This window comes from Eulemur rufifrons, chromosome 6 (genome assembly GCF_041146395.1).
Source record: "Eulemur rufifrons isolate Redbay chromosome 6, OSU_ERuf_1, whole genome shotgun sequence".
NCBI classification, from domain to species: Eukaryota; Metazoa; Chordata; class Mammalia; order Primates; family Lemuridae; genus Eulemur; species Eulemur rufifrons.
The window spans coordinates 26,150,279-26,170,744 of NC_090988.1; positions in this window are offsets into that span (position 1 = coordinate 26,150,279).

The window sequence follows — 20,466 nt, forward strand, 5'->3', positions numbered from 1 at the left end:
AACTCCAGAATGTCCTATTCTAGTAAATTTGATATTCCAACAAACTGAGGGTGAAGCATTGAAATCCTTTATTTTCCCACCTTTGCCTAAGAACATTTTGGAAATAAATCAGTACCTTGAAACACACAGTCCTTTAACACTGCTAGTGTTTTAGGAGTGGCCTTTTCCTTAGACATGCGGGAAGAGTGTGCTCTCCTCTGGTCTCCATAAACAGCCTGGCAGCTTGCCCTTGCTCACTTCCTGCCTGTAGGCACTGTTGTCCTCCTTGAGGACTTGGTTGTGTGGCCACCTGCCTCTTCTGCTGACCAATCCTAACACTCCTTGGACTGGCCTCCTCATCAGTTCACTGAACAAGCACTGCTGACCTTTGAATCTCTTAGAGGTAAGAATTTTCTCTAATTTAAATTTTGCAAAAACTCTACCTCTTGAGAAGTTTGTTTTTGGCTTTTGCTAAAGAAAGTTTTCCTTACTGCACACTCTACCTCACTCCAATAATACCTCAACAAACTAAGAACTATATTGTCACCAGTCATGTGCTTATTCACATATCTCTGGCACATGTAAATCTGTCTTTTATGATGACTTTTAATTTTTAAAATGTGAGTGCTTACTGCTTCAGAGACCTCAGAGTCTCAAAATGACTCAGGCTTTAGAGGTAAAGAGGACCTTATCCAGGAACTTAAATAATCAACCTATCTTCTCTTCATACTGTGCATTCCTAGGAGGCAGAATTATTTATATATTACTTCCTATCAGTGTAATTTCTTTCTTTCTTTTTCTTTCTTTCTTTTTTCTTTTTTTTTAAGACAAGGTCTTGCTCTATTGCCCAGGCTAGAGTGCAGTGGCATCATGATAGCTCACTGCAACCTCAAACTCCTGAGCTCAAAGTGTGATCCTTCTGCCTCAGCTTCCGGAGTAGCTGGGACTATTCAGCACATGCCACAACTGGCTGATTTTTCTATTTTTTTGTAGAGATGAGGTCTCACTATGTTGCTCAGGCTGGTCTTGAACTCCTGTCCTCAAGCAATCCCCCTGCCTCAGCCTCCCAAAGTGCTAGGATTACAGGTGTGAGCCACCATGCCTGGCCTATTAGTGCAATGTCTAAAAGATGAGTTTTTTTAATTCTCAAAAGTTCACTAATTCCTTCCAGCTCTAAAATAAGGTGATCTATGATTATTCAGATAAATTGGAGTAGTTAACTAATAGCCTCAAAATGTGATCCAACCCTGAAAATGAATGAATACCTTGGTTGTGCTCCTTTGCTCAAATTGCTCTGGTTCCATATCTTCAACAGCCTTGTGTTAAAAATGAAAATTCTAACAGTCTGATTTGTACAAAGGCATGGGGTCTATATCTTATAATAAATGCAAAGGAAATGGAAAGAAATAGTACAAACAACCAAGCTGCTACATTGAGATAACACAATGGAATACTTGGCAGGCAATAAAATATCCTAGATGTCCTAGGATATCTCATAACATGAAAATGTCCATGATATGTTGTATCAAGTAAAAAAAAGTTAGAAAGGAGTATGTATAGAATTATCTGCTTTTCCTTTAAACAATGAAACAAAAAATTTAATAGTAATGTATAAAGCAGGGTGTACAACAAAAATGTTAACAGTGCTATCACTAGGTAATGAAATTATTAAAATTTTTATTTTATTTTTTGATTAAGTATATTTTTCTATAATAAATATATATTATTTTATTTAAGAAAAAATGAAAGTTATAACAAAAATTAAAATGTATAAAGTGATCACCAAAAGCCATTACAAATGTGCATATAAAATTTCTATGTGTAGTCAGTACAAAATCAACCAGATTGTGCTGAAAGACAAAAAATGGATTTACTATTATATATTGTATAAAGCTTAACATTCAACTGTTCTAGTCAAATATGTTCTAAGATCTGTTAGGATTTAGGTTAACAGCTTCCAAAAAAAAAAAAAAATCCTAAAAATAAATTTAGTGGAACATTTTAATTAGACAAGTGAGAAAATTTATAAAACCTCGACTTGCTCTCTTGGAAGCTCTCTTGGAAGTTTTTTCATTTTCCAAATACTGAATAGCTATGCCAGAAAAAAATGATTGAGTAATATCTTTGTTAACTGGTCCCCAGCCAAATGGTAATGATATTAGTTACTGGGAGGCATTATTCCTATTATGAAGGCAAGGATAAAAGCTTTCCATGACATTTATTTCATGTGCAATTTTCAGTGAAGTGGGCTTCATGTGTGGGCTCACACCTCAAATGAAGCCACCTTTCGAGTCTGCATCAGAACTCTAGCAAAGGTGAAACCACATGATAGTCCGGTTTCTGTAGTAATAAATCTTCCTAGAGAAGAGGGTCCTGATGATTGTTTATAGAGTATCTTTGTGTTCTCCCTGCTTAAGTTACAAGGCACCAATGATGCTATAGCTTAAATAAAGCTACAGAAAATTTTCCCCGTGACCTCTCTATCAGAACTATACGATAATGTGGCTTGAGACCTAGAAGTGTCACCCTAAGTGGCAGGAAGTGTCCACAAGTAGAGTGACCTACAGCCCAACTGTAATTTCTCCCATTGGCCTCCTTGCTTATGAGAAAAATGCCTGTGTTACTGTTTTGCATCAAGACAAACTTACATAAAAGGAAAGAAAAGACATCACATTCTGTTCACTTTTATCTTTTTTTTTTTTTTTTTTTTTTTTACTCCCCTGAGGATGTTAACACTGTCAAAGACATGAAACCCAGTAGAATCCACAGCGGGGTTAGGGATGAAGCATCGATTCTTAGGGCTCACCATTCTGTGAAGTGCATCACAGCTCTCTTACATAATCATGTGAACAATATCACAAATCAGGAAAGAGGAATGCCTATTTCAATTATGAAATGACATCGATATACTGCTTACCCTTTCATAATAGGCCAATAGAAACTGATAATGCTATTTATTACCCAAGATATATTTATAATTTTTTTAATCCAAGATATATTTTACATTTTTTTCCTAATTTTTCTAATGTGCCAGTATGCCCACAAATATTTCATTAAAAGTCCAGCTTGCTATGCTGGATATTATCTTTTTTTAAATCCAGATCATCAGATCAAGCAATGTTTTGACAGATGTAATTTATTTTGTGTTTAGGTCATAAACCTGGTCCAGGCAAGGCATGGTCAGAGGTGGAAACACCTGGATTACCCCTTACTTTGGAAGTCCCATTTTAATGACAGAAGCAACATCCAACTTGCTTCCTCATGAAAGAACCAGATCAGCAAAACACCATCTGAGCAACTTGGGACGGCTGTTCACCATCAGATACTGCCAGGTGCTCACTTCTTAAATTATTTCGACCTATTTAAGTCCCTAAATCATAAAATTTCTGAAAAAACTACTGGGGATCAAAAGCAGAACAATAAAAAGGATTAAAGATTTTGAGAGAATGTTAAATTGGTGTGGCATGTATACCCTGAAAGGGAGGAAATTAAGAAACAGATCTGTAAATGCTCTTGAGCTAATCAGTGCTTGGTTTAGGAAGGAAGGGAGGAGGGAGGGGAGGACGAAAAGGTATGTTTGTTTCTTATTTGAATTTAAGGACTTTTGGATTCCTTGTACCCTTTCCTCCTTTTCATTTCTTTCGTCTTATGTTGTTATATTTCTGAATGCATGCCTCAAGAGGACGCATTTCAAATGTACCTGTGAGACAGATCCCATTTGCTTTTTCTAATCCCATCCTTCCATCCCACACCCTCTCCACCATCGGTACCCTATGCTCAAGGGGTTTGTACCTCTGCTCCTTTCTCCTCCTAGCCTGAATCAGCAAATCAATAAGCTTCATTTTAATTGGGGCAATATTTGCTTTTCTTCTCCCTAACACTAGACTTAGTTCTCTTTGTTCTGATGGAAGATTCTCAACTCATTACTGAAGAGATGTTAGATTTTGTAGGAAAAACAATGAAATCTTTAAGACTAGAAGGAGAAAATACTGATCACCACCTCCTCTTTTTAATAACTACATGCATAGGCAGCAGTTTTTTGGGTATGTTTCTGTTTTCTTAATCACAGCTTTTTGATAGTGTTCCAAAAAAGAATTACTGTAGCTTTCTAAGATGAATGCCTTGCTTAAGCACTGGGAGAATCTGATTCAATAATAAGAGCTACTACATGTGTTCCATTTCCAGTATTTTCTGTTACAACTATTTATTAATACGCTGTGGAGTGATGTTTATGGCTGAGTTCACAGCAGTGTTCCTCCATAAAGCAATTATGGATCACGTTTATTATTTAACATTCATTCTCTAGCTTGAACCAGAATAGCCACCCAATGTAAATTATTCAAAATGGATCATATGTCAGCTACCAAATAAAAGCGAGCTCCTATCTTGCGACGCTTTGTTAGAGGAATCCATTCAGCAGGGGTGAGGCCTCGGAAACAAGGAGATGCACCTAGAACCCTGTAGCCCCTTGCCTGCGGGGGAGGGGGTGTGGGTACCTGTAGAGCCACACTAGTCCATCATCTTAAATTTGTGACTCTGATGTCTTTCTTCTTTTAGAACAATAAAAGTGGCTTATTTTGAACAGTTTCAATGAATGTGCTAATGAAACTTAATTCTTGCTTGAAGAAATCCTGTAATAAATAAGAAGTATACTATTGGTGAGGAGAGATACGTACAAAAATAATCAGAGTTCTTGGTTCAAACAACGGTTTCCCAAATGAAATACTTTTCATCTAAATGGCCGTAAAAAAGAGCAAGTTCCTCAATGTTTCCAGCACTTCATTTCGTTGCTTCAGTGAAGTTCCTAACCAGGGGCATGGCAATCAGTTGGGAACTAACTTGTCAACAGGTCTTTAGTCTGTAAATGGGACTATCTCTATAATGAGCTTTCAATCATCTGTGGGTCTCTAGAAAAACAAGAGTATTTTCCCCCACAGAGAGGGGAGAGCCCCTGTGCCCAGGCAGTGTAGGGCCCCATGGTCTTGTCCACCATTTTTTTGCTGAAGAGATCACACTGCCTTCTGAAAAGGAAAAATTAAGGGGATTGGTGGGTATATATCTATCACAGGTGGATATTATTCCAAATTCTATTGCTATAGCAAAGGGCAGTCTTTACATTCCAGGGGAATTATGGCCGAGGGCTTAGAGAGCAATAGCTGATTGAAGGATAATTAAAATAAATAAATTAATGGTTTATTCTTTTTCCTTTCAAAGAAAAGGAGGGACAGGTTTCTCTTAATTTATTAATAACATTTCAATAGAAAATTTGAAGCTTAAATATATACACATTTTACAAGATTTATTTTTAAAAATCAGATTTGGTTTTTGCTCTTTGGATAATTCTTTTGTCTTATTTATAAGGGCAAGTGGCAAAGACATTATAGTTTGACATTGAAAAAGTATTTAAATGTAATCTCAAATATAAACTTTTACTGGTAAATAACAATATTTTAAAGACACCAAAATTAAATAAATATGTAAATGAAGGAAAGTCATCAAAGGGTATCATTAAGGCTCCATCATCCATTACATAGGCATCAAAATCTTCTGTAGGGGATAGAGAATGGGCCTGTTAGTATTATAGATTTACTACATACATATAATTCAAAAAATTTTATACAATCAGTAAGAGGATATTCCCAGTATTGTGAATAAATTAATTTATTAATTAATTAGTGTTAAAGTTAAAGACCTACAGTAGTTGAAGAAAAGAGACTTGAAATGAATTGGGAGATAAACAAAAAATGATAATCGAACGGTAGTTCACTTACTCCTTCATGGAACTGAACAAATACAAAATGAGATCAGCTGCACAGTATAAAAGAAAAAAGAGTGGGGACTATGGAGGTAGAAAAAGCAAGCATCAGTCAAAAACTTAATTTCACTGCAAGCGACATGACATCCCTGTCCACAAGGAACTTATAATCTAATAAGGAAAATGACAATAAAAACAAAAGGTTGAAAAACAGTGTGATAATTCCACAAAAGAAAAACGCCTGGGGTGTTAAGGAGGCAGAGGAAACTACTTTCCACAGGAAAGCCAACTCTTGATTATCCCCCAAGGACAGCCTAGAAAATCCGTGTGCCTTATTCACTTCTCAACAACAGTGAAAATTCCAATAGGTGAATGAATGAAATTCAAAGCAACACTTGTTGAGTGCCGACAGCTTTCATTTGTCTTGCTCATGCTCTGCAGGAGGAGCTTTAATAAAAGTGAAGTGGCCAAAGAGTTGGCCCTGAAAAGCTGAGGATAAGCCCAGGGGTAGGAGAGTTGGAATGCAGGTGACCGAGTTCCCAAAGGATTTCAGATGGCAGCTTGAGGGCAACAGACAGGCTCTGGAGAGGTCACCTACAGAAAATAGCCTAGAAAAAGGTTCAGGTTAACCTATTTTAACAAGAGTATGGAAACAGTTTGTGTTGTTTTAATGCAGGAAACAAAATAATTTGAGATATATGTGTGTGTGTATAGATATACGTGTATTTGTGTGTATATATATCCATGTGTGTTTTATATGTATGTACACACATACACATACAAACATACAAACATACATACATGTGTATGTGTCCTAAAAAAGAGAAAACTATGGCTAGGTGAAAGAGGTATTTGGATGCACAAGCCATAACCTTTCCCTTTTCAGGACTTAACTTCTACATCTCATAGGCTCAGTCAATGCCTCAAGCCATGCTAATAAAATTCTGGAACAACTACCCGTTCCTGTACCTTCTGCTCTTCAAAAGCAGCGGGAATTGGTTGGTACTGAATGGAAAGTCTGACTAAGCAGTCTGGAAGTCACACTTCACCACTATGAGCTGTGTCCCAATTCGCCACTATGAGCTGTGTGACTTGGGACCAGCTACTTTGCTTCTTTGCATCTCTGCTTTCTAGTTTGTAAGGTGCAGGGATTAGACTAGATTTCTGGCTTTAAGAGAAGGCTAGACATATGTTGGAAGGGGAAAAGATTTTTCATCTGACTCTCCCTTCTCTTTGAAGTCCACTTTAAACCAGGGTGAAAATGTTATGATGCTTCTGGGCTGTTTTACGGTGTGCTTGCAAAGGTGACCAAGAACTGCCCTGAACTTGATCTTTGTAACTCATCTTCTACTCATCCTAAACAGGCTACGTATCCAACATTAGTGCTTGTGGCCCTGGTCATACTTTCTTTGCTTTGTCCACAGCATCTTCTCCACCTCCTGTTCCTTCTATCCTTACTTTAAAATACTAAAATCTCAGTCTTCCCATTCAAATATCTGTGTGCCTCTGGGTAAGTTACTTCACTTTGCTAAGCTTCCTTGTCCTTCTTGGTAAAATGGGAATATTAAGTACTACTTTATTACAATTGCTATAAAGACAAAATAAAAGTAGTATAAATACTAGCATTATCAGCAGTAAATGCTCACTAAATGAATCAGTGGACTAAGATGTTAATCAAGTGTGAATGACTTAACCCAATTTACAGTTATTTTTGCTCATTGTAAGCCTTTATTTACCTAATCACAACAGTAAAATACTTTTTTCCCTCGATTGCTTCAAAGCCAGGACATAGGGACACGTCTGCTGTATTGCTCAGTTTCTCTCACAGAGGTTTGAGCTTGGCAGATATTTTCCTTTCCTCTTTTCTGCCTGAGGAAGGAAAATACTCAGTGAGGTCCATGGCCAAGAAACAGATTGTGAGGCTGGAAGAGTTGAAAGAAATTATTTATATGGGATGACTGAAAAAATTCCCTTCATTAGAAATTTTCAAAATTAATAATGTTCTGATGGCTTAAAAAAATGTAACCTCAATAACTAAATCCTAGCAAGGGAAAAGATCTTCAGTATAAATCTTAGGTCTTCTGTATTATATACATCAATTCAATGAAAGTGAAGAAAATATTATAAAAACTAAACTCTAAGATTTAGTTCTATTGGGGACTCAAAAAGAGCCCTTTCTTTTTCTGATCACATGTAGGCACATTTTCTTATTCATTTATCCCATGTTTTCTTTTCATGCAGACCAAAGTCAGATTGGATGACTATGGGGTACGTATCCACTATCTCATACCTATTCTCAATTTTAAATACATCCTTTAGCTGGGTGTACTAAGCCAGTGGCATTTATTTTTTATATCTCATGTAATTTTTAATACACAGTGAATATTTTCTCCATTCCTTTATGCTCTGAATAGTTATACTATATATATATATATCTCTCTCTGATGGTAGCAATTGGGGTATCATGTATCTTATATGTAGATCAAAATCCATTCTTTCTCACAACCTGGTTTCTTAAGATTTCTTCTAGGGCTGTGCATGGAGCATTTCATTCTAGAGCATCTTGGAAGTTGACAGATTAATCATTCCGTGGGTTTTTAAATAATGCTGAGTTCTTGTCAGAGAAAGTCAATTCCTCATTCTTCATAATATATTTACTGAACTCAAGAATTAACACCTGATTTATTCAGGCTATGTTTACACAACCTTCTCTTTGATTTGAATGAAAAGATTGCCAAAATTGTCCAACATCTGTGGGAATAGACTACAGGGAATAAACAGCAATCTAAATCTGATATTGTTTATAATACAGGATTATTACTTCTTGCCATCTTATCCTTCCAAATTTCATAAATATTAACATATAATGAATGCACATACTTTATACCATAAATAAAAAGCATTAAAAACAAAAACTAAAGCTAAAAACAATAATCAACTAAGGAGAGGCAATGATCAAGTTTCCATTTATTTATTTCAAAATCAATGGACAATGAAAATCCTCAAATTTCTTTCTTCATGTGTAATCTGTTATCCTAGCTTCAGTTTCACATAAATAATTGATGCCAAATGATATTTATAAAGTATACGTGCCAAGTTAAAAGAGAAATATTTGTTATCAGAACACATAACTAATAGGGCTGTGTTGGTTCTGTTATCCTTGGTGCTAGTCTGTGCAAAATTACATGGTAGATTTTCAGTGTACCAGTTCTAAATCATCATATACAAATTAATTTTAAAACATAATCTCTACTAAAGACAGTGTTGCACCTATGCAATGCAACAACATAAGCTACTATTTCTCCTAAAATGGCTGGTTTTGAGGCTGCTCAGATTTTTTTAAAACAAATGAGACATTTGAAGAAGAAATTTAGTAGTACAGGGCTTGGCACAAACCTCACCACCGCCATCCCTCCCTTTGACAAAGGGAGCTCCTGACTTCTAAGCTGCTTCTAACTCTAAAGCTTTCTGATAAAATAGCTCTACAGCTAAAAGACACCACATTTACATTCAGGAGGCATTCATAAAGACCAATTTTTCATGAATGTATAAACAGATCAGTTAATTACCATGACAACCAAGAACATATCAGGTCAAATACTCAGCTGGCAAATGTTCCTGTGATTTTTCAAATACTATTTTTTTGTGTGTGTGTGTAGCTGAGATAAACAGGCTGGGAAGTATTCTGTACAATAAAACAAATGCTGATGCTTGTAAATGGTTTGAGTGACCTCTGGAGAGGTTTTCACAATTCTAAGATCCAGCAAACACCAGCAGCCACACCAAAGCACTGTGAGGCCCACACAAACTGATCTAGGTGCTCCAGAAACAATGATGGAACCAAAACCCTTGGGGAAAAAAAATCTTAAATTACAGCCATGGAAAGAATCAAATAATTTCCTAAAAGAAGCAAGTCCATTAATTATTTGCTTAGAGAAAACAAGCTGGAGCAAAAGATGAGAATGTATAATAAAGGTAGGTCACTGTCCTGAGGAAAAGAAACCGAATCTTCTGGGAAGTGTGTTGTATTTTCTAACATTCATGACCAAACTAACTTTATTTTGTCACATTTTAATATTATGTAAAATTTCTCTGGGAATTTCATTAATAGAAGAGTGAATGGCAATCAATACTCTTGAAAATAATTATAACTACAAGTCCAGACAAACGGCTTTCAAAACAAAACAAGATCACTCAAAATACCAACATATGACATATTTTATACAGCATAATCTTCAGGGAACCAACAATTAATACAGACTTCAGAGACATCACTGAGACAGAAAGAGTAGAAGCCTAGAATATATACTTTGACCAAATAAAAATTTTTTTAACTGCCTGTATGGATAAGGTAGCCAATCAAAATCTAAATTAAGGGATATTTAAAATTACTTATTTCAGGAAAGTCATTTTATACAAATTGTATTAATTGATTCATTGGCTGCTAATTCCTTAAACCTCACTCGCAGGCCAGCAGCATACCATTCTGTAGATACACGTGGCATCAACGTTGTCCAAAGTACTCATGCTTTTGTGCCCATGCTCTCTTGTCACCTACAAGCACTCTCTCTTAGCATCAACATGCAGATAGAGTTGGCAGAGGAACCTCGTGACCAAATTATTCTTAGTCAAAATGCAATGCTATTCGATGGAATCCTAAGAGACCTGGTCACAGGATCATAAATGGTGAACAGTAATATTACCCTAACCAGCAAGGAAGTTTCTCCACTTTGGAGGGCTCATCAGGGAACCATAAACTCTTACCTCAGGAAGTGCTTCATTGTGCCCGAGTTGACTATCCAGATGCTGTACGAACTGTCCTCAAGTAATTGCTTCCAAATTTGCTTTTGTCAAATAAGTGTAAACTGTGGGAAGAAATTAGACATATTTATTAATAAGGGGGTTGGAAACCCCAAATCAAAAATTTCCACTTACTGAGGTAAGCAGACAACACGCTACGCACCCAGAACATTATCAACTGAACTGCCCACATGGCAACACAATGGTCTGAGTGTTGGGTGGGCACTAACCAAATTAAATTAAAATTTTTGGTGATTGTATGGATGGTGATTGTAGCTATGGACTTTCATTTTATAATTATACAATTAGCCTTTCATTTTAAGTCATTTGCCAAAGAAATCATTAGTTTCATGAGCAATCTCTTCAATGGTAAGTTTTTTCCCCCTCTATTTTGGGTATTGTTCCTATATCTTAAAGAAGAGTATTTATAAGAAAAACTAAAATGAAGAATGATAAAATTAACTATCCTGATTTCCAGATATCCAGTGGTCTTAACTCCGGTAGCCTCAACCTTCCAGAAGAAGTACAACTCAAAAATAACTAGAAGCAACTGACAAAATTTTTAAGTTCAAAAATAGCTGTTAAAAAGCCAGGTACTTTAAACAAATGAATGATGCCCCAAACCCCCATTTTTAGGCCCTGTGAACAGAGCAGTAAGATTTTATACTTGCCTAGCACTTCTCAGTGTACAAATTACTTTCCCAAAGCCTACAACATCAGGTTATTGGTCTTCTTCCTTCTGATAAGGAAGATACTACGGGAAGCCTACAAAGCAGCAAGCTGGGAGGAGATGGGATGAAACAGACTAGAGCAGAGAGAGAGTCGCTGGAAGCAACAGCAGAGAAAAGTCATCTCATGAGAGAAGAGACAAATGGAACATTGGCTGCAAGAGCAATGCCAGGGACTGAGCGTACGGACAAGTGGCTGAAGTGGAGACACAACTGCCAACTAGAACAACGTGGAGTGTGGGAACTCACATTTAGCCCAAATAGTCATTGATACATATTTGTTTCTGTAAATATTCCATGCATGCCCGAAAAAAAATGTCTATATATCAACTTAAGATTGTGGTTGATTCTGGGAAGAGAGGGAGAGGGAGGAGTTTAGGATTGGGGAGGAAAAAAATGGCCTTCCACTTTGTAACTGTTTTATTTCTTAAACTGTATCTGAAGCAGAACAAAGAGAAAAACAACGTTTGGTTATTTAAGGTGGTAAGAACATATATTATTCTTTGCACTTTTGTGGTTTGTAAAAATTTTAATTTAATTAAGTTAGTGCCCACCCAACACTCAGATCATGGTTTCTAACATATTCACAATAAACGGAAACAGGGCTCCTTGGAGAAATGGTTGATTCTAGGGCTGGAGCGGAGCAAGGTGAACCTGAAGCATCTTATGGTGCCAGAAAGTCAGGGAGTGCTCAAGACAAACCAAATAGGGGTATGTCAAATAAACAATGCAGCCGACTGAAAGAGCTCCCAGTGGCCAAATAATTTCTGTAGATACTCTGCCAAGGAGGTGGAACAAGACCCCTTATCCCTTAAATGTATGCTAGACATGTAACTTACTGAGCACAGTATGGAAAGGGGGAAAAAGAATAACTACAGTAGAGAAACCTGACAAACACTACCTCAGCCAGGTGATCAAGCCTAACATCACCAGTGATAAGTCATGTTTATAGTGTGTAACCTTGATATGATGTGATACCTCTGTGGTCCCCCGCAAACCCATAACCCCAGTCTAATTATGAGGAAAACATCAGATAAACTCCAATAGAAGGGCTTTCCACAAAACACCTAACCAGTACAACTCTCAAGATCTTAAAAAACAAGGAACATCTGAGAAAACGTCACAGTCAAGGGGTGTGTGCCTAAGGAGATATGATGACCAAATGCAATGTGGTGTCCTGTCTGGGATCCTGGAATAGAAAAAGCACATTAGGTAAAATCTAAGGAAACCCAAATAAAGTATGGACTTTAGTTAATAATCAGGTATCAATACTGGCCCATTCATTGTGACAAATGTACCATATTAACGTAAGATGTTAACAAAAGGAGAAACTGGTATAAGGGACCTTTCCCATGTTATCTTTGTAATTTCTCTGTAAATTTAAAACTGTTGTAAAATTAAAAGTTTATTAGAATATGTCAATGCCCATGATGCTTTAAACACAGAGTTGGCACTAGGGATTCAGGGTGAAAAAGAGGGGCACAGCTCTGTCCTATAGACCCAACAGTCTTGAGGGAGGAGAAAAGAGAAGATGATACAGAGACACAAATAGGGTAAAACCCAGTAATACAAGTGGAAACGGGTGCTGTGACAGTGGGTAGGAAAGATGCCTATCCTAAAGGTTGGGGCTTCTCTAGATAGCACGTGCAAAGCCCTAGAAGCAAAAGAATGCACAATGTGTAAGGGGAAAATGCTCAATACGACTTAGTGTTGGTGCTCAGTGAGAGGGACAGGTAAGACCAGGGATGGCAAGTCAGCATCAGACCATGGAAGGCTTTGAAGCAATGTTGAAGAAGTTCAAACCTTATCCCATGAGCAGTAAGGAACTACTGAAAGTTTTCAAGCTGAAACATGACATGATCAGATCTTTAGTTTTAAAAATATTCTCTGCAGTATGAAGAATAAATTTTACTGTGGTGAAATTATGGATGTAGGACACAATTTACAAGGTTGTTACAATAACCCAGGCAAAGATAATAATGGCGGGATGAGGCAATGGACAGAGACAGAAGTGTGAAGGATTTGAGAGATATTTAGAAGGTAGAATTAATGAGATCTTTGTTCATTGATTGATTGGTGGGTTGGTGAAGGAAAAGGAGGAGACAAACATTATGCCCATGTTTATGGCTGGCAACTGGATAGACAGTGGAATTATTCACTAAGATATGGAATTTTGGAGAAGCAGATTTGGGGGTCTGGGTATGTAAGAGGTTTTGGGACATTATGAGTTTTCAGGACCAAGTGGTAGAGTGAAGATCCATGGACGTATACTAGTGGCACTTTGTATGGGAAAAAAAAAAATCCATGGATTTAAAGATCAGAAGAACAATCCAGGTCAGAGACAAAGATTTGGGCTTCCTCAGCATATAGATGGTAATTAAAACCATAGTTCAGAAGGAATTACTAAATAATTAGCATATACAACACTTACTGTTCATAACAATAGCTTTTTGTCATGAGGATAAGGTTAAATTAGAATTCTCATACTACTAAAGTAGTAAAGGATGGATTACATTTTAGAAACATTTCATCAGAATTTTTTAAAAAATCTTTTATCCTTAAATGGCTTAACTTCAGTTAGCTAAAAAATTGGTTTACCTACTGAACTGTACACTTAAAAATGGTAAAGATGGTAAATTATTTATGTCTATTTTACCTTAATTAAAAAATGGTTTATCTAAAAAAGTTTCATTTCCTAATTATGTGGGATAAGTAGAAGAATATAGCACTTTTAGCTTTCTGCTCTTCACATACTGGTTCCTGAATTTATCCATTGAAAAAAACTTCTTGAATGCTTATGTGCCCAGCATTGTGCTGAGTAATGCAGCACAGGTTAATACTGTGGGAGAGTCTTACTAGTTAAAGGAAAATTTGGCAAATATGACAGGGAGTGTGCATGGTAGTTAAGACTACAAGTTTCAGAGAGTTCATAGGGGATCTACCCCTAGCCAAGCGGTAGCCTTAGACAAGTTGCTTGCCCCATTTAGGGCTAAATGGGGAGAGTAATGATAACTACCTTGTAGGGTTGTTCTAAGGATTAAATGAACCAAAGAACATAAGGTGCTTTGCATAGTTACAGGTATATGATATGCATTCAGTGAATGGTACTTATTGTTAGTATTACTATTTATTCATATTATATCCTCCTCTAATGTAAAAGATCATTTTTCCATGTGAAGAATCATTTAGGAGACTGTCAAAATAAATTCTGGCAAGTTCATGTGGCCTGAACTGAGACAATGACAGTGGTAAGAGAGAGAAGTGAACAGAGGTGAAAAATATGTAGAAGGTAGAATCAATTGGATTTGCTGACTGGATGGGAAAAGAGAAGGGAGGGAAAATAACCATTAGTTCTAATTATCTGTCCCCCCAAACAGGAAACAATGATAACAATTAGATCTAATTATCTGTCCCCCGAAGAGGAAACACCAAAAATGGCTTTGGGTGGCAGAAGAAAGCCTGCACACATGCTATTTAACTCATTGCTCACTGAGTGTTCATTAAATAGCTTTGTTAAATGTTTTATAGAAGAAACAAAAAAGTTACTGCTTACTTTATTTTTTTTTTCAGTCTAGGTTATTAATGCCCTATTTACTATTAATTAGACAATCTGTGCTGTAACAAATCATAGTCGGTGTGCAATGCATGATCCTTTGAGCTCGTGCTGATATGAAATGCCCTTTGAGTTGTTTTTCCATGAGCAGTGCTGTGTTCATCTACTCCTTTGTACTAGGCCTCTTCTGTAGCCTGGTCAGCATTTCTGAAGTGGCAGGGCAGGGTCCGAGGACAAGGACAGTTTAAGTTCACTCCTCATCTGCTCTAACAAAAAGGTGGCCACGACAGACATCTCCAGTGTTTTTATTCACCAGCCTATTGACTTCAACCTGGTTAAACCTAAGTTACTTGCCTGGTTTATGTCCGTTTCACTAATAAAAAAATATAGATATTAACTTTCTGTTTTGTTTAATTTAGATTTACTGATGTATTATTTACACATAAAAAAATTCACCCTTTTTTGGTTAGACATTGACTTTAATACCACCTATTTCACAGGAATCCAGGTGAACATGAAAACGGCTCGGTGTGCTGTCCCTCCTGATCACACCCTCTCTACAGGGGGTTTTCACCTGGGGTGGACATCAGAATTACCTGCTGTATGTCAGATCTCTGATATTGTTCTGAAATGATCTGTTTCCTGTTTCTTTCCCCTCTGGCCTCTATGCTCCTCTAGGACATCCATGGACTGGTACAATGCCTGGCACTCGGAGTGCTCAATATATATTTGTTGGAATGAACTTTGCACCCTTTCAGAAAAATGCACTTTTAAAAAAAGCATTATTCAATAACAGCACTAATAAACTGCAAATCTCCCAAATGAAAGAAAAAAAAAATCTGCAGATCGTTTTTTAAGCCAAGATAAAGAATATGATTATAATCCTGGGTTTCCTAACTCTTTCACCTCATCTGTAATAATTTCTCTCTATATGGATGGGGACATCACCCCGAACTCACCCAAAGGGAAGGATCAAATGGTCACGCTTGCCAGATCAAACACCCCCAGAGATCAGTTGGTACTTCAGTGCTAAACTGTGGGGTTATCTGCCTCACGTCTTTTTTTTTTTTTTCTCTTCCCAGTTGGGAAGAAAGGGGCAGCAAGGAGTGTGGTCTGCTACTTCTGAAAACTCATCCTGTAGCCTGGCGTCAAGGAACTAGTCCTGCCTCCTTTGAGCAAGAAGCCCCCTGAGGCTCTTTGTAAAGTACCACGGGGTAACCCTACCTCTTAGAAGTCTGTCTATCTATTAAGCACCCCAGGGAATGAATGAGAGACTCAACTAGAGGGGACAGAACTCTTTTCTTTAAAATCATAATCCCTAAGTGAGATGAAAAAAGATATTTTTTATGTATCTCTTGTAATAACCCAAATACTTGTGGACTCATAATGTTTGTATATAAATAAAAGACAATCCACAAAGTAAATACTGTTTTATTTATATAATCTGCCTAATTTGGGATTATCCTAGTTTTTAAAAAAGAATGTTGTATAGAATACATTTAAAAACAAAATTTAATTGAAAAAATTAAGTATTAGCTTAAGGTTTTGTGAAACTAACAATAATAACAACTAATATTTACAAAGTGCTTACCATGTGTTAGGCAATATTCTATGGGCTTTACTTATATTAACTCACTTAATCTTAACAGTCATCTTATGAAGCGAATAATAATTATTTCCATTTTGCAGCTGAGGAAATTCAGACACAGAGAGGGTAAGCAACCTTCCAAGGTCACACGGCTGACTGACTAGCAGAGATGCTAACTCTTGCTGCTCGGGTCCTGAGGCCGTGCTATTAATGACTCTCCTGTGCTGCCTCTGGAAACCATGGAGGTACAGTTCTGGACTGACATAAGAGTGAAGAGAATACATAGTGTATTCAGTTCATACTAAACTGCAGACCTGGGAATAATCAAAGCTGGGACCGCACCTGCACCTCAAAACTTAACAGTGTTCTTCTGGGATCTACCAACAGGATTCTTGAATAAAAACGGTTCCTCTGCCACTGAAAATTAAGCTCTTTCCTTTCCTGAAGCAAATGTACTATAGATCTGGAAGTTTCTAAATAAGAAAATTTTGTGAGAAAAAATTATACAACAGAGCCAAAAAAAATATGAGTTTTAGATTATTCTTTCTTGAGGCTACATGTCCAAGGAGATATGAATTGCTGGTAGTATTAATGTAATTCTGAAATAACTATTTAATAATAATAAAAATATCCTTCCTTGCTAAAATATAAATCTAGTGCTAACTTGGCTTTAGAAAATCCAATGAATTCAAGCTCCTGGTCCACACTGCTACCCATGTAGTGATTTTAGTCTCCCTAAACTACTCTGGGAGTCGTCAGTGTGACAGGGTCTTCAAATCAGCATTTTCCCTCATTTTTCTTTCCATCCACCTCTATATGCTTTAGTCTTCATAACACATCATAACTGTTCCTTTACAGGTGAAAATATCGGTTTACTTTTTTCTACTATATATAAAATATATATAGTGGCTGGTAAAATATTCCAAATCACCTAGGAGATATATATGCTAACTTGACTGAGTTTTCTTGAATTCATTGGAAAGCAAAAGAAGTTCCATCTTCCTTTAGATTTCCCTAATTGCTTCTTATTGTCATTGTTGTTTTCTTTTCATGCTACAACACCAGGAAGAGAGAAAAAATCCATCAAAAGTGTCACCTTCAAAATACAATTCACTGTAATTAATAACAACTATAAGATGAAAACACATTCTTCTCTTCCTCTGGATTAAAAAGAGAGTTTAGGCAAATTTAAAAAATTTATTTTTATTTTTACATTTTTTTTTTTAGCAGTAGTGAAAAACAGAACAAAAAGCATTCCATTTGACAACGAAGTTGTGGAGGGCAGAGAGCACACACAAGTTGACTCTGCAGATGATAAATTCAAGATCAGCACTGTCTACATATTTGCCACTGAATTATTTCCTCAGCTTGGGATATTCTCATTCCAGGTGAAAGAAGAAAGAAAACAATGACATGTTAAAACATAAGATCCATAAATAATAATTTTTATAGTTTCCTCTCCTAAAAATCAGATTGATCCAAAGCTGATTGGGGCATCAGAAGAAAGCTGTGGCTAGTTTGGTTCAATACTATTTGTCCTATGTCTTTATTATAAATATGTCACTTTAAATCTTTTCTAAAAGTAATTAAGAAAGTTTTCCAACAACAATAAAAAAAAAAAACTACAAGTAAATTCTCTTTAACCTATGTGACAAATTCCAGTTTCCCTCATGAACTGTCTAACTGTATTTACTTGTGGCCCTTCTAGAGTCTGACTGAAATCATAATGGTGACATCCCTCAGCAGCCCATCAAGTAGAGATTTGGGAATCTAGCAAAACAGATATAGGCTCTCTTTTTCCACCCCTTCTTCAGTGATGGTTGTGTCTAGATGAAGGTAAAATAGAGGAGAAAGGTAACTATTCTGTATTTATATTATTTTTAATTGACAAATAATTATATTACATTTATGGAGTACAATGTGATGTTTTGATATATATAGATACACATAAAGTAGAGTGATCAAATCAAGGTAATTAACATATCCATCACCTGACTTACTTGACATTTTTTATGGTGAGACATTTGAAATTTACTCTTAGAAAGGCAAATCTATTCTGAAAAAGGCCCAAACTAACAGATAACTGAAGCCAATGTAGTTTTAAGATATGATCAATTAAGCTCATAGTTCCCATTAATTCTTTTTTATGCTCTGCACGTATGCATGTCTGTGGATGGTTTTCAAGACATTAGAGAAAGTTCTCCAAAACAAGCCTGACCTCCTTCCAGGAAGCACATCTCTAAGGGCACAGATGGTTTGTGGATAAGGAGTAGATGGAAGTCCCCTGCCACGTGAGGGGCTGGGCTCTGGCTGAGCCCAGAACACAAGGGAGTCAGTTTTCTTAAGTCAGATGGGCAAATTTTCAGATTCAGATGAGTTGAATAGATAGGTCTGAATTAGCAAGTTCAGATAAGGGCTAAGTTTGCATTTTGTTTCATATGTGGTCAAATGCTAAGCAGCACTGTATCTGTGCAAGGAAGACCTAGACAGATGAGGACTTCAAAGGATATAATGCAAGACTTTACTTCATGAAATTAAAAGAGAAGATATGGGAAAGGAAAGGAAAGGAAAGGAAGAGAAGGAAAAGAAAGAAAAGAAAAAGAAAAGTTTCTAAGGCTACTTATGAGCATTTGAAGCATATATAAAATGAAATTTTTGACTTTATACAGGTATGAACATGAGAAGAAAAAGAAGCAATATGAAAAATTACCAGCACAGAGGAATGAAAAATCTTTCAAATTATACATTTACATTTCACACATAAAATCCAGCATATCATATTAGTGGTATAATGCTCTTGAATAATGATCTCCCTAAGGCCACATTCCAGAACTTTCCTTTCCTCCTTCTCTGGTGATTAGCTTGAAAATCACTCTACTGACACTCATTAAAATGACAACAAAGGTTCAGCCCCCTCTTTTTTCATGAATAAAACACTTATCCCAAGTTTATTTTTGTGATTTATAGCCAGGAAGGTCCATGCCAGCCACAGAATTCAGGGTTGCCTGCAAATATATTTATGATCTGCTTCAAAGTCATGGTGATTTTCCAGTTTTCACTGTGGTTTCCTACATCTCATGCACTGCTTTCATCGAGGCAGCAAAGGTGGTGAGACACAGGCAGGATTGATGGAATTTGTCTCTCATCAACAAAAGAATAAGGAGATTTCAAAATATAACTATTAATCTGTTTTGTCACAAAAATACTCAATTTAGATTCTTTTTAAATTCTCAATTACGTATTTTAGTTTTAAAATTAAATTTCTAAATAAAACCATAATAAATATATGATAAACTTATGTTTGCACAAAAATTAAATGGATATAGTTTTGCCAATTTAACCTGAGGCTTTTGGCAACATTTTTGCTTACCTATAAGTAGAACATAGTGAAGGCATTTATCTAGAAACATTTGACGGGAAAGTCAAAGCAAATTGGGGTATTTCCAGGGACTTGGAGGCAAGCAGGGTACCCTGCTCTTAAGGCAACTACTAACCCTAACCACACAGATGAGGTAAAGGCATTCACCTATGAGAAGCAGACCATTTAGACTGGGCTTCTGCAACAAGTCATAAAGTAAAACAAACAAAAAAGTAGCTTTTAATGCACTTTAGAGCTATGATTATACATGGTTTGATATGTTTGCTGAGTGAATATTATTTTTTTCTTTCCAATGATATTTCATCAGTGCCATCAATGGTAAAATGCACCATAATTTCATGTGCCCTTAAGGAAAAATAAAATGCTGCTAATTAAACTATGATGCATCCTGATTTGAGTGATATGGAAGAAAAGCACCTCAGAATCAACGAAACATAGTAAGACTGAAGCCTACTTGTTTCCAGATTCCAGGCTGTAATGTTTCTGCAGGAGAATTCATTGGTTGGTGACAAAGAGTATTAATGGCCTGCAGCAAATTGCTCTATAGGATTATCATTCCTTGACTTGAACATTTTTATTCGGGTTAAGCCAGGTTAAGTAATTCCAGAATACATTATAGATTGTTTATATAAGAGCAACTCATGTCCTTCTTAGCCTCCCAATCCTTTACTTCATAGTCTGTCC